Source organism: Rana temporaria, chromosome 1, assembly GCF_905171775.1.
Source record: "Rana temporaria chromosome 1, aRanTem1.1, whole genome shotgun sequence".
NCBI classification, from domain to species: domain Eukaryota; kingdom Metazoa; phylum Chordata; class Amphibia; order Anura; family Ranidae; genus Rana; species Rana temporaria.
Window position 1 is genome coordinate 112,059,136 of NC_053489.1, and position 24,414 is coordinate 112,083,549.

Below are 24,414 nucleotides of genomic sequence, written 5' to 3' on the forward strand. Positions count from 1 at the left end.
CTCCTTTTACTCCAGTGTGAATGTCCGAGGGCTTTCACACTGGAGCGGTGCGCTGTCAGGACGTTTAAAAAAGTCCTGCCAGCCGTATCTTTGAGGCGCTGTAGGAGCAGTGAATATACGCTAGTGGGAAATGCCCCTGGTGACGGCTTTCTGAGCCGAAACGCGTTGGATTTTGCTTTACAGCACCCCGTTTTGCTTTTATTTCATGTGATCACTTTTATCTTATTTTGTTTGTAATTTTTATATGACTTTTTACCAATAAAACCTGTCACTTTTTTTAGTTTGTACAATTAGTTTAAAAGTTAGTTATACATTTATTTATTTTTTTGCTTTGGTGAAATATCAGGGGGCCAAACAGGGGGAATCTGCACCACATAGGGTGGTTAGGGTGTGCCCAGGCACACCTAGGACTGCTATGGTAATTGGGAAAGATTTAGCCACACAGCATTGTAAGGTTAGTAGACCTTAAAGCCTAACCCCAGTCAAAACATTTTAACCTATCAGAGCCAGTAAGAGAGAGGTTCTCATTGTCAACTTTTATGAAATACTTCCTTTCACTTTCTGATAGAATAGGAAATCTCTCTAACTGGGACACAAATACAACCCCCCCCTCTTTTACACACACACAAACACACTTCTTATAGCACGTGCAGAACATTCCACTCAGAAATCATCCAGGAAAGTACATGGTGAAACAAACAGCAATTACTTCAGAACAAATATAGGTAGCATTTGCAAAAAAAAGGTTGCTAAAATCCTTGCAATGTTCTTTGATCACCCAGATTTTTGCAAAAAAAAGTGGATTTGCACTCTAAGCATCTCAGAACATCACTAAATGCAATAACACACACTGGTGGTAAAAGGAAGAAAACTGAATCGTCTATGGGCTTCTTTAACCACTTCCTGAGAGGGTCCCATACATATACACCTGCAGGTTGGCTCTCCTGCCCGAATCTGCTTTAAGAGTCATAGCAGGGGGACCCAATATGCGTGGCCGGGGTTGCCGCCGGCCACCCGTGATCGCAGGCATGAAAGCCAGAATGGGGATTTGTGTGCATAAACACACAAATCCATGTTCTGACAGGGGAGGAGAGACAGATTGTGTGTTCCTACTAAGTAGGAACAGCGATCTGGCTCCTCCTCAAGTCAGCCCCACCCCCTCACAGTTAGAAACACACACACAGGGAACAGACTTAACCCCTTGATCGCCCTCTAGTGTGAACCCCTTCCCTGTCAGTGACATTTATACAGTAATCAGTGCATTTTTATAGCACTGATACTGTGTAAATGTCAGTGGTCCCAAAAAAGAGTCAAAAGTGTCCAATCTGTCTGCCGCAATATCGCAGTCCTGCTAAAAATGGCAGATTGCGCTATTACTAATAAAAATGCCATACATCTATTCCCTATTTTGCAGACTCTATAACTTTTGTGCAACCAATCAATATACGCTTATTGCACTTTTTTTTACCAAAAATATGTAGCAGAATAAATATTGGCCTAAACTGATGATGACAATTTTTTGGGGGGGATATTTATTATAGTAAAAAATATTGTTTTTTTCCAAAATTCTCAATTTTTTTGTTTATTGCGCATAAAATAAAAACCACAGAGATGAGCAAATACCACCAATAGAAAGTTCTATTTGTGGGAAAAAAAGGACATCAATTTTGTTTGGGTACAATGTTGCATGACCCCGCAATTGTCAGTTAAAGTGACATAGTGCCGTATCTCAAAAAATGGCCTGGTCATTAACCCCCCTGGCGGTATTCCTGAGTCTGACTCGGGGTTACATTTTTGTGCTGCGATCGGTAACCCCGAGTCAGACTCGGGCTCGCCTTGCTGAATCCACAGGCATGGTTTACTTACCTTGTCCCTGGATCCAGCGATGCCACTGCGCTGTGTGAGCAAGCGGGTGCTCGCTCGATTCACACAGTGCCACTGTGTGCCGCCGATCTCCGTTCCCTGCGAGGTTACGACGCACGGGGTGGAGAACGGCGCCAAATTAAAAAAAGTAAACAAACACATTACATACGGCATACTGTAATCTTATAGATTACAGTACTGTATGTAAAAAATACACACACCCCTTGTCCCTAGTGGTCTGCCCAGTGCTCTATATGCACTTTTATATAATAAAAACTGTTCTTTCTGCCTGCAAACTGTAGATTGTCCATAGCAACCAAAAGTGTCCCTTTATGTCAAAAATGGCTTTAGAGCAGCTAGAAAACAGCGATAAAAAATTATAATCACTTGCAGAATTGTGCGATAGCGATTTGTGGGGAAATTCATCATAAAAAAATAAAAGTAATGACAGAGACAATTCTGCAACTGAGCAAATTTCAGTGATTTTGAGTGGATTACATTATTGAATATTTTTTATTATTATTTGTTCTAATTATTTATAATTATTTATTATATTATATATATATATTTTTTTAAAATCATACCTGGGATGCCTACTAGACTCTTATTTGGTCAGATTTAAGTGAGTTATTCCTAAAAATTACAGGCCTACAGTATAAAACGCCAAATTTCCTTGCAAATAATGATACCACTTTCAGCACCTAAAATCTGAAATAATCATACCGCTAGGGAGGTTTAGGGGGCAAATCCTTCCGTGGGCTGAAGTGGTTAAACTGGAGAATGCAAAATCTGGTGTAGCTGTGTATGGTAGCCAATCGACTTCTAAATTCAGCTTGTTCAATATAGCTCTGACTAAAAAAACAAACAAACCTGGAAGCTGATTGGTTTCTTTACAGAGCTGCACCAGATTTTGCACTCTCCAGTTTTGGCAAACCAATTCCGAAAGTTCAGTATATGGGATGTAATGCTTGATCCTTCTTTCTATCCCTCTATAGAAATAAAAGGTCAGTGTCAGGATTTCCTATTTCTTTGCAGAATACTGTTTTTTCCTCAAAAACTAGGATCATTTAGGAGAGCTGAGGAAATTGATAACCTTCATCTGTTTAAAACGGAGAAAGAGTTGATAGCTCTTTTTGAGGAGATCTTGGTACCCTTATCCCCTGTACACACGATCGGATATCTAATGGAATCGAAGCCAATGGATTTTTTCATCAGATATCCGATGAAGCTGACTTTCATAAGTCTTGTCTACACGCCATCGCTGAAAATCCGATTGTGTCCAACGCGGTGATGTAAAACACGACGACATGCTGAGAAAAATGAAGTTCAATGCTTCCGAGCATGCGTCGACTTGATTCTGAGCATGCATGGATTTTTGACCAATGGATTTCCCCACAGACGATCATTTTTTTCTATCGGTTTATAACCATAAGAAAAATTTAAAACAGGTTCTATTTTTTTTCACCGATGGGAAAAAAACGATGGGGCCCACACATGATCGGGTAGTCCGATAAAAACGGTCCATCAGTCCGTTTTCATCAGACGAACCAATTGTGTGTAGAGGGCATAACAGTCAAGAGCTGCCAAATCGTGCTCTCTCAAAAACGAAAAAGATAGGTTTCAGTGGACATATTCTTTAAATAACAATTTATCTTGCTATTTTTGCAGATTGATAAACACTTTACTTCATACATACTTTGTTGTTCTTTTGATTTTTAAATTTTCTATTACTAAAAGTATATCTTTTGATAAAATGAGCCTTTGAAATATTTCCATTAAATAATGAAAAATAGAAAGAAAAAAAATGTTCCCCTTCTTGAGAAAAGACTAGTGAAATAGCTGGCTATGAGAGGGCATGTTAAAATTCTAGAACTGTTTGTTCCATCAAAATTTGAGTCACCTTTGCACTCATATGTCACAAAGGAGAAATGTTCAACAGAACTGAAAGTCTCTCTGGAAAAGCGTTGAGTACTATAAAAATGAAATGCTCACGGACTGGAGCATTACATGTGTCATTCAGAAAACAAATGAAAATTGAAAACTAGTTCAGTCTTACAATGCATGAATACTGTTGTCAGACAGAAAGGCATTTATCTTAAAGGATAATTTGAATGTAATCAAAGCCCTGCCAGCTTTACACAAAGGGTCAAGTTAATAAAGTCTTTCAGATTCAAAATGAGAGTGAAAGTAATAGAAAATAGACATTCTAATTCAAAAACATATTTAATTTTATTTTATGGTTAGCAAAGTTGTTAATGTATTTTAACTAACTTCCCATGTACATGAGTTGTTTTAATAAAACTGACTGAATTCAGTGAGATGTAACTGAAAGAGCACAGAACTTCAAAGATTATTTAGGAATTGTGGTAAAAAAAATGTGTGAACTTTCTTTTTGGACTTCTAACTCACTTGTTGCTATCAGCATGTTCTAATGAGACTACTCATGTTTGCTGTGAATCTTCTATTAGATCTTGATCTAAGGTCCCATTCACACTATTGAAAGCATAACACTAGATGAGACTTTCCGAGGTACATTCAAGTTATAATCAAAAATGTTAAGTGTAGTAAGCATCTTAAAATTCATAACTTTATTTACATTGTATAAAACAGTTATACATGTTAAAACCACAAATCTTGGCTGGTAGTTCCATTCATATTCATATTTGTTCACAATAACTTAAACCTCATGACCACCTTTTGGTTTTCCGAGTCTAGCTTGATATTACATAATACATAATACAGTGCCTTGCAAAAGTATTCACCCCCATTGGCTTTTTACCTACTGTATTTTGTTACATTACAGCATTTATTTAAAAAAAAATTATCTGAATTATATGTGATGGATCAGAACACAATAGTCTAAGTTGGTGAAGTAAAATTAGAAAAATATATACATAAAACTATTTTTCAGTAATAAAAAAAAATGATAAATGGCATGTGCGTATGTATTCACCCCCTTTGTTATGAAGTCCATAAAAATCTCTGGTGCAACCAATTACCTTCAGAAGTCACATAATTAGTGAAATTATGTCCACCTGTGTACAATCTAAGTGTCACATGATCTGTCATTACTTATACACACCTTTTTGAAAGGCCCCAGAGGCTACAACACCTAAGCAAGAGGCACCACTAACCAAACACTGCCATGAAGACCAAGGAACTCTTCAAACAAGTAAGGGACAATGTTGTTGAGAAGTCAGGGTTAGGTTTAAAAACATATTCAAATCTTTGATGATCCCTAGGAGCACCATCAAATCTATCATAACCAAATGGAAAGAACATGGCACAACAGCAAACCTTCCAAGAGACGGCCGCACACCAAAACTCACGGACAGGGAAAGGAGGGCATTAATCAGAGAGGCAGCACAGAGACCTAAGGTAACCCTGGAGGAGTTCCACAGCAAAGACTGGAGTATCTGTACATAGGACGACAATAAGCCATACGCTCCATAGAGTTGAGATTTATAGCAGAGTGGCCAGAAGAAAGCCATTACCTTCAGCAAAAAACAAAATGGCACATTTTGAGTTTGCATAAAGGCATGTATGAAGGAAGGTGCTCTGAGATGATGAGACTAAAATTGAACTTTTTGGCCATCAAAGAAAATGCTATGTCTGGCGCAAACCCAACACATCACATCACCCAAAGAACACCATCCCCACAGTGAAACATGGTGTTGGCAGCATCATGCTGTGGAGATGTTTTTCATCCGTTGGGACTGGGAAACTGGTCAGGGTTGAGGGAAAGATGGATGCTGCTAAATACAGGGATATTCTTGAGCAAAACCTGTACCACTCTGTGTGTAATTTGAGGCTAGGATGGAGGTTCACCTTCCAGCAGGACAATGACCCCAAACACACTGCTAAAGCAACACTTGAGTGGTTTAAGGGGAAGCATGTAAATGTGTTGGAATGGCCTAGCCAAAGCCCAGACCTCAATCCAATAGAAAATCTGTGGTCAGACTTAAATATTGCTGTTTACAAGCGCAAACCATCCAACTTGAAGGAGCTGGAGCAGTTTTGCAAGGAGGAATGGGCAAAACCCCAGTGGTAAGATGTGGCAAGCTCATAGAGACTTATCCAAAGTGACTTGGAGCTGTGATAGCCGCAAAATGTGGCTCTACAAAGTATTGACTTCAAGGGGGACATTGACTTTTTCTGATATTTGTCCTATTTGTTGTTTGCTTCCCAATCATAAAAAAAACATCTTCAAAGTTTGGGCATGTTTTGTAAATTAATTGATGCAAATCCTCAAACAATCCATTTTGATTCCAGGTTGTGAGGCAACAAAACATGAAAAATGCCAAGGGGGTGAATATTTTGTATGCCACTGTAATCTATACCTCACGTAATAATATTTTACAAATGTTCAGAGGACCCAGAAATGTTCCCACAATGTGTTTCACGAACAACGTTCACTTTATCAGGACAATGATAACAGTGGCTGTAGATCTAGAATTGTATCCATCCACTCTATCACGTAGGAAATCTGACCAGTTCCAGCAGATGAAGAAAAGAAAAGAAGAGGGAGAGAGAACTCACAGATGATATTTCATGAAGGGTGGACTTAGTGTAAAGTTGTTACTCCAGACCAGAGAGTGCCAATTATGGACATGTCAGGGTCTTCAGGAACCGCCTACAGTAGCTACTGCAATATGAATTCAATGCATGCCTCATTAAATATATGTTCACCACTAATGTTTTCTTCTTATGTTCTGCATCACTGTTAACCCTCCTAGCGGTATTCCCGAGTCTGACTCGGGGTGAGATTTTTATACCAAAAGCGGTAACCCCGAGTCAGACTCGGGCTTGCCTCGCTGCAGCCACAAACAAAGTTACTTACCTTGTCCCTGGATCCAGCGATGCCACCGCGCTGTGTGAGCGAGCAGGACCTCGCTCAATTCACACAGTGTCCTCCTGTGCCGCCGATCTCCGTTCCCTGCGACGTTACGACGCACGGGAGCGGAGAACGGTGCCAAATTCAAAAACGTAAACAAACACATTACATACAGTATACTGTAATCTTATAGATTACAGTACTGTATGTAAAAAATACACACCCCCCTTGTCCCTAGTGGTCTGCCCAGTGTCCTACATGTTCTTTTATATAATAAAAACTGTTCTTTCTGCCTGCAAACTGTAGATTGTCCATAGCAACCAAAATTGTCCCTTTATGTCAAAAATGGTTTTAGAGCAGCTAGAAAACAGCGATAATAAATTATAATCACTTGCAGAATTGTGCGATAGCGATTTGTGGGTAAATTCGTCATAAAAAAATAAAAGTAATGACAGCGACAATTCTGCAACTGAGCAAATTTCAGTGATTTTGAGTTGATTACATTATTGAATAATTTTTATTATAATTACATTATTATTTGTTATAATTATTTATAATTATTTATTATATTATAATTTATAAATTTGTTTTTAAAAAAATGTCATACCCCGGATGCCTACTAGTCTCTTGTTTGGTCAGATTTAAGTGAGTTATTCCTAAGAATTACAGGCCTACAGTATAAAACGCCAAATTTCCTTGCAAATAATGGTACCGCTTTCAGCACCTTTTTTCTGAAATAATCATACGGCCAGGGAGGTTAATGCAAATTCACACTAATATTTTAAGCATTACAACACACTGTAAATCATGGATGTATGTGAATTGTTAAAGAATATACAGTATGTATCTGTTGTAGCATATCCTTGTGTTAAAAAGTATCATATTCTCTATGTATTGCTTCCTTTGTGTGAAATACCTGGCGAGTCACCCTGCTTTCCTATTTCAACATGCCCAGGCCAGGCATGACAGCACATGCATCCCAGAATGGTCAGTTTTCTGGCTGTGCTGTGATCATACTTGTGCTGACAGGCTCCTCTACACAGCCGATCACTGGGAAGATCAGTGTTCTGCTGTTTGTCCACCCCACCTCTCTAAGCCTCTTATGCTTATGAAAAAAGAAAATATATTTAGAATATATATATATATATATATATATATATATACACAAACTTTTTTACTTTCATTCCTATTTTACACTAAATGTGTTGCTTCAATTAAATTATTTATTCATTCTGAATGGCACTCCAATATACATACTCTAAAGAATGCATGACTTTGTTCTATAGCATGCCACATTATAAAGATGTGAATACTCTTTGCATTGTGTTGCCAAATATAGGGCAGATACATTTTTTGATATAGTGAGGTACATTAATAGCTGGGTCATTCTGAAAGATTTACAGAATCACTGTCAAACTGTATTGCTGCCAGTGTCCCCTCTAGGGAGGACTTTCCACACCTCCAGCCTCTGTGCAGAAGAAACCCTCAATAAATGGACACATGCAAAAATAGAAACATGTTTAATAGTAGAATGAGGAAAGGTTTGAATTTTGTTCACATTGAGGGCTATTTACTAAAGGCAAATCCACTACAAGTGCAAACTACAAGTGCAAAGTACACTTGAATTTGCACTGAAAGTGCACTTGAAAGTGCAGTCACTGTAGATCTGAGGGGGACATGCAAGGAAAATAAAAAACAGCATTTTTGCTTGCACATGATTGGATAATAAAATCAGCAGAGCTTCCCCTCATTTCGGATCTACCCCTCAGATTTACAGTGACTGCACTTCCAAGTGCACTTTCAGTGCAATTTCAATTGTACTTTGCACTTTTAGTTTGCACTTGTAGTGCAAAGTGAATTTGCCTTTAGTAAATAACCCCCAATGTGTATCCAATAATTGAAAATATTCTGTATTACCATTTACTTAAGTAATAAGGTCTAGGCTCACCTAAATTCATTTTAGGTAATGCCACTTGACTTCACATTTTATGATAATCCCTTTACATGTGAATTATCCAATGTATTATTTTATTAATTAGTCATGATATTATGAATTTATCAGGTAAAATATCAGAAGTATAATTAATCTTTAATTATAGCACACTAATACTTTGGGAAAAATTAAATGTACATAGTGATGTAAATGTTTGATTAGGTCTGATAAAAGTCAGATAAAATGCAATTTTAGTAATAAAGTACTTTTCATGTTTTATATTTCTAGGTATTACTGCTCTTTTATATATCATGTGCTGCCCACAAAGATTACATTCTCTGTAAATTACATTATTGTAATAGTGATATTTTCTTTTATTCAACAGCTAACTAGCTATAAAGAAATAACCGTAATATAGGGAATCGAGGGAGCTACCATTACTAACCTCCTTTGGAAAACGCTGTTTACCTGGCCATTTCTAGGGAATTTTAGCTAGTGTTTTTTCTTCAATTTAACAAAGGTTTAAGGTAAGGAAGGGGAGGCAGGATTTGCCCAAAGTTCAATTTTAATTTCATACAGAGTAAGAACTGCATACATGTTCTGGATGAAGATTCAGCAAGCATTGAAACCAAGAATGGCAGCATAACAACCAGCTGAACATTTTTCTAGGCAAACCAGAAAAAACAGGCCAATATTTATCCATGTTAGGTTTCATTTAAATAAAATGTATTATAATGTGGTATACTGTACATGTTTTTTGTTTATTATGGAAATAAAAAATACATTTGTAAAAAATATGATTCATAGACATATAACATCTACTAATCATTTATATTCTACTTTTTCACCAGACATGGTCCACTCTGAGAACTCTTTGTCATATCTTAAATACGTTACATAAAAGAAAAGAAAATTGATCACCTTTTCCTTTGCAGAATTAAAAAATTTGAAATTAAAGCCAGATTAGAAAAAAAAAAAAAAATATGTTATACTTACCTGCTTTGTGTAGTGGTTTTGCACAGATTAGCCCCAATCCTCTGCAGATGCGCCTGGCCCCTCCCTCCTGCCAAGTTCACCCATAGCAAGCAGCTTGATATGGGGGCACCCACGCAGCTTTGCTCCTGATCTACTGCTTTGTATGTCCATTCACTGTGTCTGCTCTGCCCTCATTGGCTCACTGGCTGTGATTGACAGTGGTGAGAGCCAATGGGTCCTACTGCTATCTTAGTCAATGAGGAGGAAAAGACAATGCTCTCATGTACATGGCTAGATCAAGATGGATGGGGGCTCAGGTAAGTAGTAGGGTAAGTATTAGAGGACTGGGGGGGCTGCTGCACGTTCTCTGCAATAGAAATGTAAAAGTTTCGGAAGAAAGATCAAAACTCATCTCTTTTGATATCAAAAGAGACAGGAACAACGAGCGCCCAGAGGCGATTTAATTCGCATGTGCTGCGCTGTATAAGTTCTTCACTCACTCACTCAGATACTCCCTAATTACATCTAAAGGGAAGCAGACACTGCAACTCTTCTCATTAGAATACTGCAAATGCATCAGCTGATTTTATTGAGCAAAGACACTCCTATTCAGGAATCAGGCCCCTTGAGGACGTAATAGAGAGTACAGCTTTTTGTTATGAACAGAAACAGGTTGGACTCTGCTACACATTTGTTAAAATTCATGCAATGTACCTTGATCACCCAAAGAGGATTCGTTTTTAAAAAAATGGGGATACGCTAAAGTCCAATTTACACGTAGAAATTGATAAGCACTATGATAGACATTGTACTAGACATGTGCATTTGATTTCATCCGAACGCATTTTTGTCTGAACTTCAGGGATTTTCGTGTTAATTTTAACAAAACATAACAAACGCGCAGAATCCAAAATAAAAAATGCTTTATTTTCGTATAGTTGCGACAGTTTGATATAGATAGATAGAAGAGTTGACATGACGGTGACAATAGTGGTGACAACAGCGATTTGTGTCTATCGAATGTGCCTAACCCAACTCTATTAGTCCAAGATCATTTGACATAGACAGAAAAGATTCAACATTATAGAGACATGAAGATTCAACAAAGCAGGTAAAAACCTGCAAGCGGACATTTATGGTCAAATGCTCCGCCCATAGTCAATAGAAGAATCCTATTGTTGTTTGACTAGTAATAATATTTAATAATTATAACTAGTCAAACAACATTCGAATTCTACTATAGCTTATGGGCAGAGCATTCATCCGGAAATGTATGATCTCGGTGTTGTACAGTTTAGCTGCTTCGTCGAATCTTCTTAGAACATCCAACAGACACCATAAGCCTTCAATTGACAGATTCAACCTTAATTAATTCGGATTTTCAGACGAATGCATTTATTAATGAAACAAAGCAAATAAAAATACATTTTGTGAGTAACTAAATACATTTATTTTACGGACAAACCGAAATCCCGAAACAAAATCTGCACATGTCTACATTGTACAAACAACCTAAATGTTCCTGACTCTATCTCCACCTTCCTGTCACAGCGGATGTGAAGGGTGTCTAAATATGACAAATATGTATAGTATTAAATACACCAGATAGGCCCAGTAAGATAACACACCTGGCACATCCTCTCCACTTCTCTGCAATGAAATTATGTGTGAGAAAACTTTCACAGAAGGGGTGTGGCTGTTACTCATCTCTTCCAGTACAGAGCACTGCAGTGTAAGCAAAAAGTATTTTGTAGCATTTCCTAGCAACCATCAATGGCAAATAATACCATACAGCGGTATGGGACTATAAAGAGATAAAAGGTGTAAAACTTCAATTGAGCTTTAAACCAAGGTTTTAAATACATTGTACTCAGTGTAATTTGTTAATTTACTTTTTAAGCAAAAGAGCAAGACTTTCAGATTTATTTACACAACTTGTTGAAACTTTGGCTAATATTTCTTTACAACCAGGCAGTGATTAACCTTCTTTTCTTTATAGCAATTCATTTCCTTATGGATGTCATGCTCTTTGTATGCTAACTGATTTCTCTGCTCTCTGTTTTATCTTCCCATATATTTTCCGAACATTACTGTTAGAATTTTATTATCACTTAGGGCAAACTCTTGCAATTTCATATTTTTACGTTTTTAAATGATCTTTACCTGCTCACTTTTTGTTAAATTGCTTTTAACTGCTTTTTTTTGGTCCATTTTCATTTGTGATATAACCATTTTTTGCCCAAGGAATATGTTTTATTGCAAGATTTGTGCCTCTTGGAAACATAAAATTATTATCCTTGGAGTGGATACACTTAGACAGGCAAAATCAATAAATTCTTGCAAACCCAAAACTATAGACTGTGGTTTGTGAGAACCGGGACCTGTCATTACATTCCGTCAGTATTTACCATCTGTCAGTAAATGTTATTCCAAGCTCTTGCAGGTTTATATTTATTGCTTTTAATAATGCTGTTGATCTACCGTAGCCTTTGTTGCTCTTTCTCCTTTTGTTTATTTATTTTGTATGCTGACAAATTTCAGGAACTTCTTCAGCATAAGGTCAAAATATTTTAACTTTAATATCAGTGGCAAGTAAGGATGAGCCGAACACCCCCCTGTTCGGTTCGCATCAGAACTTGCGAACACACCAAATGTTCGTGTAAACTTTAGAACCCCGTTAAAGTCTATGGGACTCGAACATTTGAACTCTAAAGTGTTAATTTTAAAGGCTAATATGCAAGTTATTGTCCTAAAAAGTGTTTGGGGACCTGGGTCCTGTCCCAGGAAACATCTATCAATGCAAAAAAAGTTTTAAAAATTGCAGTTTTTTCAGGAGCAGTGAATTTAATAATGCTAAAAGTGAAACACTAAAAGTGTAATATTACTTTAAATTTCGTACCTAGGGGGGGTGTAAAGTCAGCATGTGAAAAAGCGCATGTTTCCCGTACATAGAACTGTTCCTGCACAAAGTGTAATTTCTGAAAGAAAAAAAGGCATTTAAAACCGGCTTTGCGGCTCTAATGAATTGTCGGCTCTGGCAATTACAGAGATGATTCATTCATAAAAAATAAAAAAGCTGGGGGTCCCCCCAAATTCCAAATCCAAATACCGGTGGCCGCTTCCCCTATATAAGAAATGTCACAGCTCCAGCGCGTCATTCCGCTGGGCTGTGTCCAGCGGAGAGAGGAGCTGCCTGCTGCGCTCTGGACGGATGGATTTTCTCATCGCTGGACCGGGCCGCTGATCACCCGTCACTGGATAGAAGACCACGTTGGAGCAGGGGGCCGGGCCGAGAGTGGATTCACATCGCTGGATTTTTTTTTTTTATTATTAATAAAGGATTTTTTTCTACGGTGTCTGTGTGTGTTTTTTTTAACCATTTACACTTCCTTCGTGAAATGGTAAAGGTACAGTGTACCCCATTACCAATTCACATAGGGGGGGCAGGATCTGGGGGTCCCCTTTGTTAAAGGGGTCTTCCAGATTCTGATAAGCCCCCCACCCGCAGACCCCCACAACCACCGGGCAAGGGTTGTGGGGATGAGGCCCTTGTCCCCATCAACATGGGGACATCCTCCCCATGTTGAGGGCATGTGGCCTGGTGCGGTTCAGGAGAGGGGGGGGCGCACTCTGTCCCCCCTCTTTTCTGCGGCCGGCCTGGTTAACGTGCTCGAATAAGGGTCTGGTGTGGATTTTTGGGGGAACTCCACGCCATTTTTTTTTAAATTTGGGGTGGAGTTCCCCTTAAAATCCACACCAGACCTGAAGGGCCTGGTATGGATATTTGGGGGGAACCCCACGTCATTTTTTTTTTAAATTGATGGCAGGGTTCCCCTTAATATCCATATCAGACCTGAAGGGCCTGTTAATGGAATTTGGGGGGACCCCCAGCTTTTTTATTTTTATTTTTTATGAATGAATCATCTCTGAATTGCCAGAGCCGACAATTCATTAGAGCCGCAAAGCCGGTTTTAAATGCCTTTTTTTCTTTCAGAAATGACACTTTGTGCAGGGACAGTTCTATGTACGGGAAACATGTGCTTTTTCACATGCTGACTTTACACCCCCCCTAGGTACGAAATTTAAAGTAATATTACACTTTTATTGTTTCACTTTTAGCATTATTAAATTCACTGCTCCTGAAAAAACGTCAGTTTTTAAAACTTTTTTTTGCATTGATACATGTTTCCTGGGACAGGACCCAGGTCCCCAAACACTTTTTAGGACAATAAATTGCATATTAGCCTTTAAAATTAACACTTTAGATTTCTCCCATAGACTTTAACAGGGTGTTCCGCGGCTTTTCGAATTTCCCGCGAACACCCCTAATTTTTCGTTGTTCGCCGAACAGGCGAACAGGCAATGTTCGAGTCGAACATGAGTTCGATTCGAACTCGAAGCTCATCCCTAGTGGCAAGTCTTCCATTGAACAACCTTGACTTATTTTATTTAACATTGACTGATTTGTGTGCCTTTACTACTAGGAACTTGTAGCAATAATCTATAACACCACCGTTTAAAAGATTTGTTTTTTTGGCACTCAGGCCATGAGTGTTTGGTGAAAATGATGATGATTGCATCCATCTGTCTATCTGGTCAAACAATGTTAAATACTAGTTGTCTACAGAAAACTTGTATCGCTTTTCTCCCATATTATTATTATTTTTACATCTTAGTTCTCTCCTGTCTACATTTACTTGCTCTAGTGTTGGCTGCACATCATTGCTCTAGACCTGCTTACTCATAGTGATAATGGTTGAACTGTGCAATGTGTCAGAACGGCCACTTATATTTTCACATGTGCTGTGACTGTGACTGTGCCTTTTGAATGGCACAGCAGAGGAAGGGATTGGAAGTACAACACAGAGCTGTCTTCTGTTATCGATACTGTTCTGATGTGGCTGGGAGCCAGAAATGTAGCTCAGAGAATGTACATTTTAGTAGCCGCTAATTGGGGATTTCAGACAACCATTAAAGTACATAAGAATTATTACTCATCTGTCAGCACTTATATATAATATTAATGCTAGAAAAATGTAAAAAAAAAATGTCAGGTGTTGAGATTAAAGCTTTTGAGATTTTAGTTTTTGGGTTTAGATTTACTGTACTTTAATTTACTAGAATTTATTTTTTTACATTTACCTACACACTATTCAGCTCACATTTATAAATGTTTTGTAGGTAGGAACTGTTTTCACATTTTTAGATGCAAAAGACATGTATTTGTTATAAATCTGTCTATTAATTGTTATTGTATTTTTTTTCACACTTGATTCAAGTTATTGATCCCCTCTACAGAAAACAAAGTGTCAAAGACAGACAAAAGCTAAAGGTATTTAAGGGGCAAATACCAGAGAGAAATTTGTGATTTCAAAACTGGGTTCTAGCCTATCTATATGGAGCTAAAGAGTGTCCAAAATGGTGTTAGCGGATGGGAAAGTCTTTGCACTTGGCCCTCCAACCCTGAATATAACAGTTTGTGTGTTTGCATGCAAAGTTTAAATTACATTTAGATTGTTACATCCTCCTGTGAAAAAGGAAAAAGGTGGTATTAAATTCAACCTTGCACTAAAAGTACATCCAGGCCTATATCTCATGTAAAATATTCCACATGACAGTTGTTAACCTAAAGAAAAAAATATTAAATATCTTCTACCTGGTCTCTGGAGCAACTTCTTGAGAGATTTAAGATACTCAGAATTCCCAAGATCTTGCTCGAAGATCTGTGATGTCACCTTTGCCTAGGAACTGCAGGAAGTAAGTATATTTTCTACAGGAAAGTTTTTTAAAGCTACCATGTACAATTTTTTTAAAGATATTTTATTGTATTTTTGCAATTGGTACACAAAGTTATAAACTAAAATGTAGTACAGTAGGTATTTTCACTAACTGAAATACCATACATGAGGTATTAGACCTCTAAGCAAATGAAGAAGATAGATCACACACCACCATGATGGATCATTAAAAGTGAACAACCTTAGCTAGAAGTCATAACTAACTATATAATATATATATATTGAAGTCATGAAACTATTTTAAAGGGTAAGTTCACCTTTGCACACTTTTTTTTCTAAATTCCAGCTACCTTGTGCACCAATATAACATTCATGTACTTTTTTTTGCAAAAATATCAAAGCTTTCCATTAAATCTAAAGTCATTTATTTTTCTTGTCCTAATCCCTGTTTCCAGACGTTTCCATTAGTAATGTCTTTCTTTCTGATCAGACTTTAGGTCATGACACAGGAAGGAGTTGACCAGCTGACCTCATTAGCACACACCCTGCATCATCCACCCACCCATTCCCAGGTGCCCATTTTTTATATGAAATGCAATCAATCAGTGATCACCCTTCTCACTAAATCCACAATCAGATTGCATAGCGTATGGACATATTTATACAAGTACATAGGATGTAGTGGACAGAAACACTCAGCTGTCAAGCATCTTTCAAAACTCTGCATAGTGGGAACTCGCATTCCCACATGTGTTTTTGTTTTTTAGCGAGGTAGGGAGGCGTTTTGGAGCATTTACACTCATTACACAGAGGGCAGCCCATCCAACTTAATGGCCTGCCCTACACACAGCAATCGCCCCAAAAAAGCTTTAGAACTATTTTTAGAGTGGAGCTTGGTGCATTTTTTACTGCGATTTTTGGTGCAGCACATTTCTGAAATGCACTGAAATGAACAGATGTGAATGGAGCCTAGTTGTTCTTGTGTAAACACATCCATTTCACTTTCAGGCCCCATTCACATCTAGCATAGTGGGAGTGCAGATTTGATTTCTCGTTTTTCCTGTGACACGCATAGGTTAGCCCTTTGATTTCAATTGGCTGCACTACATGTGGTTAATGGGCCATTTTGTGGGTTGTGTGTTTTTTTCTGTGCATTTTGCAGCATTTGCCCCTCTTTTTTTCACATGGCAAAATGTGTGTTTGCTTCTGTGTTTGGTGTGCCATTAACAATTAATGGCACTGAAAGTGCAACTAGTAATTTTAGGTGTATAAACTTGGCCATATACTATCTGATTGTATATTGTGTATTTACTGAGAAGGGTGATCACTGATAGATTGCATTTCATTTAAAAAATGTGCCCCTGGGAATGGGTTGGTGGGTGGATGATGCAGGATGTGTGCTAATGAGGTGAGCTGGTCAACTCCTTCCTGTGTCATGACTAGGGATGAGCTTCGAGTCAAACATATGTTCGATCGTTCATCGAAATACGAACAAAGCGGGTCGTTCGCTCCAAATTCGAGTTACGTTTCACAGACCATAATTCACTGCAGCATCGCTGGCTGATGATTGGCCAAGCATGCACTATGACCCCCATGCTTGGCCAATCACAGCGCGCAAAAAACAAAGAGCCATAATTGGCCAAAGCCAGGGTGGCTTTGGCCAATTATGGCTCAGGGGGTTTAGTACACGCCCCATACTATAAAAGGCCGCCTGCAGGGCAGCCTTGTGTAGTGTGTTGCGGCAGTTAACAGAGAGAGACAGAGAGAGACATAGAGAGTGTCATTTTTTGCAGGTAGATAGAGCAGGCAGGTAGGCTAGTCAGTTAATGTTACAGTGTGTAGAGGATATATATACATCCCAGGTGTTTTACATATATTTATACACTGTCTAGTTTAGCTAAATCAGTTCTTCCTAATTTACTGACAGGCAGGTGATTGTGCTATTTAAAGACGTTATCACAGGCATACTATAGACACCCAGCAGGTACAATATTTAAAGGAACTGATGCAGGAGCGGTGATTTTAATAATGCTTAAATAAAAAATAAAAAAATGAAAAATTCCTTTAACCACTTCCCTACCGGCACATTGTAAAATGACGCAGGCAGGGACCCTCTCTCGATCCGGGTGGATACCTAAGTGCCCGATCCACAAAGCACTTACCTAGAAATTTTCGGGTGTGTAACTTAAATTCCGCCGGCGCAAGGCGTTCCTATTCAAATGGGGGCGAGTCCCATTTAAATTAGGTGCGCTCCCGCGCTGGACGTACTGCGCATGCTCGTGACGTCATTTTCCCGACGTGCATAGCGTGAAATTACGTTACGCCGAGCTTCGTGAATCGCGCCAGGTCAAAAAAGTTGCATCGGGAAAAAAAAAACATACGGCGGGGAATTTTTAAAAAATAAATAAAAAATAACAGCGTCGTGGGTAAGAAGGGTCTACTTTTAAAAGGTGTAAACAGTTTACACTTTGTAAAAGCAGCCCTAATTTTACACATGCAACTTAATACTTACGGAGAAAAAACTAAGCGTAAAAGCTTTGTGGATCTCCGTAAGTGCTAATTTGCATACCCGAAGCGGCATTTCGACGCAAAATGCCCCCAGCGGCGGATGCGGTACTGCATCCTAAGATCCGGCAGTGTAAGTCCCTTAAACATGTCGGATCTTCTGTCTATCTCTTGGAAACTGATTCTGTGGATCAGTTCCAAAGATAGAAACAGGGATACACAGGCGGAACAGCAGATCCGCCTGCGTATCTCTTTTGAGGATCTGGCCCTTAGTTTGGGTACAGTGTTGCATGACCACGCAATTGTCATTCAAAATGCAACAGCGCTGAAAACTAAAAATTGGTCTTGGCAGGAAGGGGGTAAAAATGCCCTGTATGGAAGGGGTTAAATATTGTACCTGCTGGGTGTCTATAGTATGCTTGTGAAAACATCTTTGAGAACCCTGGTCTTGCCCGAGGGAACATGTGTCAATGGAAAAAAAGTTTTAAAAACGGTCGTTTTTTCAGGAGTTCCCTCTCAAAGATGTTTTCACAGGCATACTATAGACACCAAGCAGGTACAATATTTAAAGGAATTTTTCATTTTTTTTTTTTTATTTAAGCATCATTAAAATCACTGCTCCTGAAAAAACTACTGTTTTTAAAACTTTTTTTTCCATTGATACATGTTCCCTGGGGCAAGACCCGGGTTCTCAAAGACGTTTTACGACAATAACTTGCATATTGGGCTTTAAAATGAGCACTTTTGAATTTGAATGTTCGAGTCCCATAGACGTCACTGGGGTTCTAAATGTTCGCGTGAACGTTCGGTCTGTTCAAAGGTTCTGGTGCGAACCGAACGGGGGGGGGGGGGTGTTTGGCTCATCCCTAGTCATGACCTAAAGTCTGGTCAGGAAGAAAGACATTACAAATGGAAACTTCTGGAAACATGGATTAGGACAAGAAAAGTAAGTGAATTGTATTTAATGCAAAGCTTTGATATTTTTGCAAAATACGTACATGAATGCTATATTGGTACATAGGGGAGCTGGAATTTAGAAGAAAAAAGTGTACAGAGGTGAATTTACCCTTTAAGTTACATGGAAGCATGCATGGCAAAGCATTTGGGTCCCAGTCCCTGGATAACCAATACTTTTCAGCCAGATCTTATTTACACAGTCTGAGAAAATCAGAGGCCTAAAGACCTACCACAAGTACCAGAAGATAATAATGGCCATGTATCATTAAGACTTGGGAAGGGGGGACCCATGATGCAACAACAAACCTTGCAGTGTACAGTATTTATCACACATAATAAGAAAAATAAACTATATAAAGATAGAGAAAGTTATCTCAGAGTTCTGTAGGACACAAATACGACCATTCAACCTCTATCCTTGTTCTTTGTTCTTTTACTTGGTCACACAACTCCTTATAATTCCTCATGGAAGGTGGAATTATATATACTATTATGGATTTTGCATGTTTACAGTATCTGCTGCTATGAAAATCAAAAACATATTCTGAATCAAGATTGTAAAGTTTATATTTGCAGAAATGTTATTTGACACTGCCTGTATTTTGGATCAGTCTTCTACTTTTTGTTTATTTTGTTGTTTACACTGGTAGAGGAAAATGTGCACTTTGATATTTCTCCATAAACCACTTCTATTTACTTGGTGATGAATATGATTATAGGCTAATGCATAGATTTAAATTCCTTCATACAAGGTATGTTTTTGTTTGCATACCATGTTTTCAACGGTAAAACTAAAAAAATAGTGCAACTATTACATATTTATTAAATACGGTGTCTCTCCATTAGATCAGCGCCTGACTTTCAAATAAAGAGTATAAGTATGTTTACATAAAATGTTTTATCTAAGACTTTTCACAGACAAACTGTTTTTATGGCTACAAATTGTCTTACTATCAAACCAGCTTATTTTTTAAGAATAGTTTAAAACCTTGAAAATAATTCACTTATCTGTTTAAAGTGGACCTTCCATGAAAATAGAAAGTGCACTCTATTAAAAGCCTTTGGCCTCGTACACACGACCGTTTTCCTCGACAGAATCCATAAAAAAAATTGGTGGCAGAGCTTTTTGCCGAGGAAAACGGTTGTGTGTATGTTTTTCATCGAGAAAACTGTTGTAGAACTCGAGAAAAAAAGAGAACAAGTTTTCTATTTCCTCGTCAGGAGTCTCAATTTCCTCGTCGTGTTCCTCGTTGGGCTGGTTTTCGATGAGAAATACGTTCGTGTGTATGCTTAGAAACCCGCACATGCTCAGAAGGGTGGCGCCGGTGGAATCAAACTTCCCCTTTATAGTGCCGTCGTACATGTTTTACGTCACCGCGTTCAAGAACGATGAGATCTTGACAGTGTGTATGCAAAGAAAGCTTGTCAAGATTCTCGACAAGCCTAACAAGGAACTCATCGAGGAAAACGATGTTTCATTTACGACGAGTTCCTCGGTCGTGTGTACGAGGCCTTAGACTTTGTTCAAGGTTTTCAATAGATTGGTCCTCGACAAGGTATCTTTTAAGGGCCCTTTTGCACAGAGCCACTCTTCTTCATTCAGCAGGGGATATGTGAGCAGATCCTCTGCTAAAGCCAAATGAGACAAATTTCAATTTTGACAGCGGACAGGGGCGGACCTGTGATGGCTCTATGTGTGGTCTGATGTAAACGGACTGTTTGTGCCTGTTTACATCATACAACCTTAAATCTGTCACGTTTAGGCCCAGACTGTGATCCATTTTTTTTCCAGACCTGGATAGACTGGGAGGTAGACGGGTGTAAATAAACACAAGTCTGTTTTCATCAGCCTGCCTGCCCATAGACCCACATATACCTTCTGATCCGGTCCACCTGAAAAACAGACAACTGAACCTGATTAGATTGCCCATGTGAAAGGGCCCTAAATGTGAAATAGTTCTTAATGAAAGAACATTTGCTAATGAGTATCTTTATTTTTATGTTTCTTCAGTAGGTTGGCACCCCTATTATACAATCACCAAAATTAACTAGAAAGTTGCTTAATATTGACACCACTTTAAATGGTATATCAAAGCAGAGAGTATCTGGGAATCCAAGTTATCTAGCCCGAGATAAATTACACAAGTTTTGACCATTTCATGTTCAGTCTACCCTTTGATAGCCATCTAAATTTATCTTATTTGCAACAGCACCAATCCTTTTTTTGACAATCTCTCTTGTGTTTTATTTCTTCTTTTTTGCATATTACATAATGCATGAACTAAAACCTAGCAAAATAACTAGTACAGCATGTATATTGCAAGTAACAGATCTTTGTCTTTTTTCAACCTTATGTTACTATTACTAGACATAACAATTACATTTTAATTTAATTTCGAAGAGTTTCTTTCTTAAACTCTTTACATGATGCTTAAGACTCTTATATATGTCCAAAAGTATGGTGAGGGGCCCTTTCATTTACAAGCAGTCAGATCTTTTAGAAATCCCATTTTCAGCATCCACTGTGAAAATACAGTACATTTTGTACTGATGATATCCTGGGACTTACCAACTGTTTATATCTTCATTGTCAAGAAAACTATGGGCTTTAGGATAAAAGTTCTTGCTTTAAAATGTTTCACTCACTGCATACAAGAGGTCCAATTTCTGGGTGACACATGCTCAGGCTCAGACTGGACTCTGTAGTACTGGAGTCTTAATGTCTATTTGGCAATGTCATGCCTGTGTAGCACTACCCCCCTGGGGTTGCAGATAACAGGGTTCCCCACTGCTGCAAAGCCAGACACACAACTTCAGCTTTCATCCGAACAACAGTCCTTGAGCTTTGTTTTGTGTTTTTATTAGGGTTAATAACTTGAACGGGTATAGGAGTTATGGGACAAAAGCACAATTAGGGACAACTTCCTTCCCATCTATAGCTCTGATTGATTATTCTCCTTTATCCTGTACAACTCCAATTGATTCCTCCTCCTTGGTCTGCACAGCTCTGATTGATCCCTCTTTAGTAGCTAACAATCTCTGTTAGATCAAAAACATCCCCTTACAGGCTAAGAACTCTCAGTCCCTCAGAAAGTAGCACAGTGTGTTGTGAACTGCATCCTGGAGTAACTCCAACTCACTTGTAGACACTGGTGCCAGTTCGACCACTGCAGGAAATGCTAGCCCATCTGGCTGCTATTCTTCACCAGTCTGTCCGACTGACTTACTTCGCCAGTCTACCCAACTGACTTTCTTCACCAGTCTACCAGAATGACTCTCTGGAGATCTCCCAAGACAAGGTAGGGAAAATGTAAGCAAATCACTATCTTCCAGAAAGACCTGCTGCATGTGGCAGTCTCTCCTCTTGTAAGTCTCTGCACTGTGCTGTAGTACTCACACTGTCCTCTTCTTTCTCTCACTGCCTTTCAGGAAAGCCTCCTTTCAACTTCACCTGTGGTAGGATCCTTCCAGGCCAGCACCCTCCCCACCAGGGGTCCCTTGAGGGCCACTGACAGTCCCCTCAGCACTGCATCTCCATCATCCACTGACTCCCCTTCCAGCATGACTTATTCAATACTTAAAGGCTAGCCCAGACACCCTGCTGGGCTCACCGGCCGGGGATTGTGTCAAGCTCCTCTAAGTATCTGCCTGCACAAGTCACCCAGCCCTGAACTATAATAACCCTGAGCCATATTAAGACTCTGTTTAAACATGAGTCAGAATATGTTTTACCTACTCTGACACTAGTAGCACACTAGAGGGTGCTACACCTGCTTTAAGCACTGAGTGTCCCAGCCCCACATTATTTGGGGCTATGCAGTCTGTATAGTAAACAGCAACTCCAGCAACTATTACATGTACCCAAATTGATGGATAGATAGCAGCGACGCAGCAAAATTTGGCCCAACGTCCTATTGTCTGACCACCTGACCTCCTCCTCCCATCAGCACCCTTTGCAACCCGAAAAAAAAGCAACCCAGTTAGGCATTCCCATGAAACTGCAGATTACACTGCTAAGCTGGCTGTTTGGGAAGGGTATTCAGGAAAGAAGAGATGCATTGTGTGTCAGCAGGTGGTTATCTTCTCTATTAAGTAAACCAGATAAGCCTCATATAATATCATATCATTTAATTTGAGGTCACTCACTGGCAAGTGAATTTGTGGGAAGGGTGGGATTGGGGTGACCAGGAAGTTTAAGTTAACAACTAAGCCTCATTTAACTAATTTACTAATTATTAATTATTAATTTATTTTTAGAATGTTTGATAATTGAATCAGTAATTTGGGGGTCACTTAGTTATACATTATATACAGTTTTAGAAAGGACTGCGATAATGAGCTGGGAGCACCACCTACTGGCTGAATATGTAATTTAAAATCATAGGCACAAAGGGGTCCTGTAGAGCATGTGACAAGGCACATAGCGCTCCATCTGTTGGATGCAAATAAACTATCATCTGCAATGTTGCATGTTCACATTCTATGTCTGGATATATCTGCACGACTGTGTTTTAAATACAACATAAAGTACAATTCTTTTGTGTTAGGTTGTGACATCAGAAAACAGGCAGTGTTTTTGGATGAAGATGTGTCATGTTGAAAAATTTGAGTTATTGGCCAGGTGGATCCCAGATTTAACTTTCTCTGGTGGGCTCCAGAGCCCCAGTCCACTTCTGCATATGCTGTCAAATTGGCATATATATAGCTGCCAAAATTGTTTGTATTGTGTGGCACTCTAACTATTTCCAGCCTTTTGTTTTGATTGTTTACTTACATGTAATGACTGTGTGGTTTTCATTATGTTTACAATGCTGTATACAATGTCGATGTTATGTCTTGCAAAATTACAGCTAATCATACCTTACTAAATTATTTTCTAGATATCACTAGAGCAAAACAGCTGGATCAAATCTTTAAAATAATTTAAGTTACTGTAGATGGCAAAGTTTATAAAAAGTTAAATGACATCATTCATTCCTTGTATGGCACTTTCTGATTTGAAAAATTGCTATTTTGAGTTTTAGTTGAAGTAAGACTGGGCATTGTGAGTGTATTTAATGATGTCTGAGACCACGGAGAAAAGGAACAATTACTGAGCAATCACAGACATTTTTGCAATGGCCTGGAAACTCTGTAACTATAGTAGTAACTACTTGCAGCACGCTGAAGTACTTGTTATACCTCTGTAGTTAACCCTTACATGGTCAAATTGTCATAAGTAAAGCTCAAAGTGGTTCTAAAGGCTGAAGATGTTTTACCTTAATGCATTCTACTTATTAACCACTTAACGCCAATAAACGTCGGCAGAATGGCACGGTTGGGCCGTAGGTCGCGAGCGCCACCGCCGGTGCGCTCGCGACCCAGTCTGAAGCTCTGTGACCACGCCGTGGGACCCGTGGACCTGATCGCAACTGGTGTACCGCGATCAGGTCACAGGAGCTGAAGAACGGGGAGAGGTGAGTGTAAACAAACCTTCCCCGCTCTTCTCTGTGGCTTGTCACTGATCATCTGTTCCCTGTCATAAGGAATGACGATCAGTGACGTCACATGTCCAGCCACGCCCCCCTACAGTAAGAAACACACAATAGGACACACTTAACCCATTTAGC

General features: G+C 38.9%; 1 protein-coding gene across 3 annotated transcripts in view; it reads right to left on the reverse strand.

The window, feature by feature from the left end:
* The window catches only part of HAPLN1 (hyaluronan and proteoglycan link protein 1), a 134,373-nt gene that overhangs the window by 64,312 nt on the left and 45,647 nt on the right, over window positions 1-24,414 (reverse strand). Inside the window, exon 2 of one of the 3 annotated variants that reach the window (XM_040341718.1) lies at window positions 15,262-15,346. The exons of 1 other annotated variant lie outside the window; for it this stretch is intronic. The gene's annotated coding sequence lies outside the window, so the exon portion shown is untranslated. Of the gene's footprint in view, window positions 1-15,261; window positions 15,354-24,414 lie in introns of all 3 variants that reach the window. One more of the 3 variants, XM_040341712.1, reaches the window with a different exon arrangement.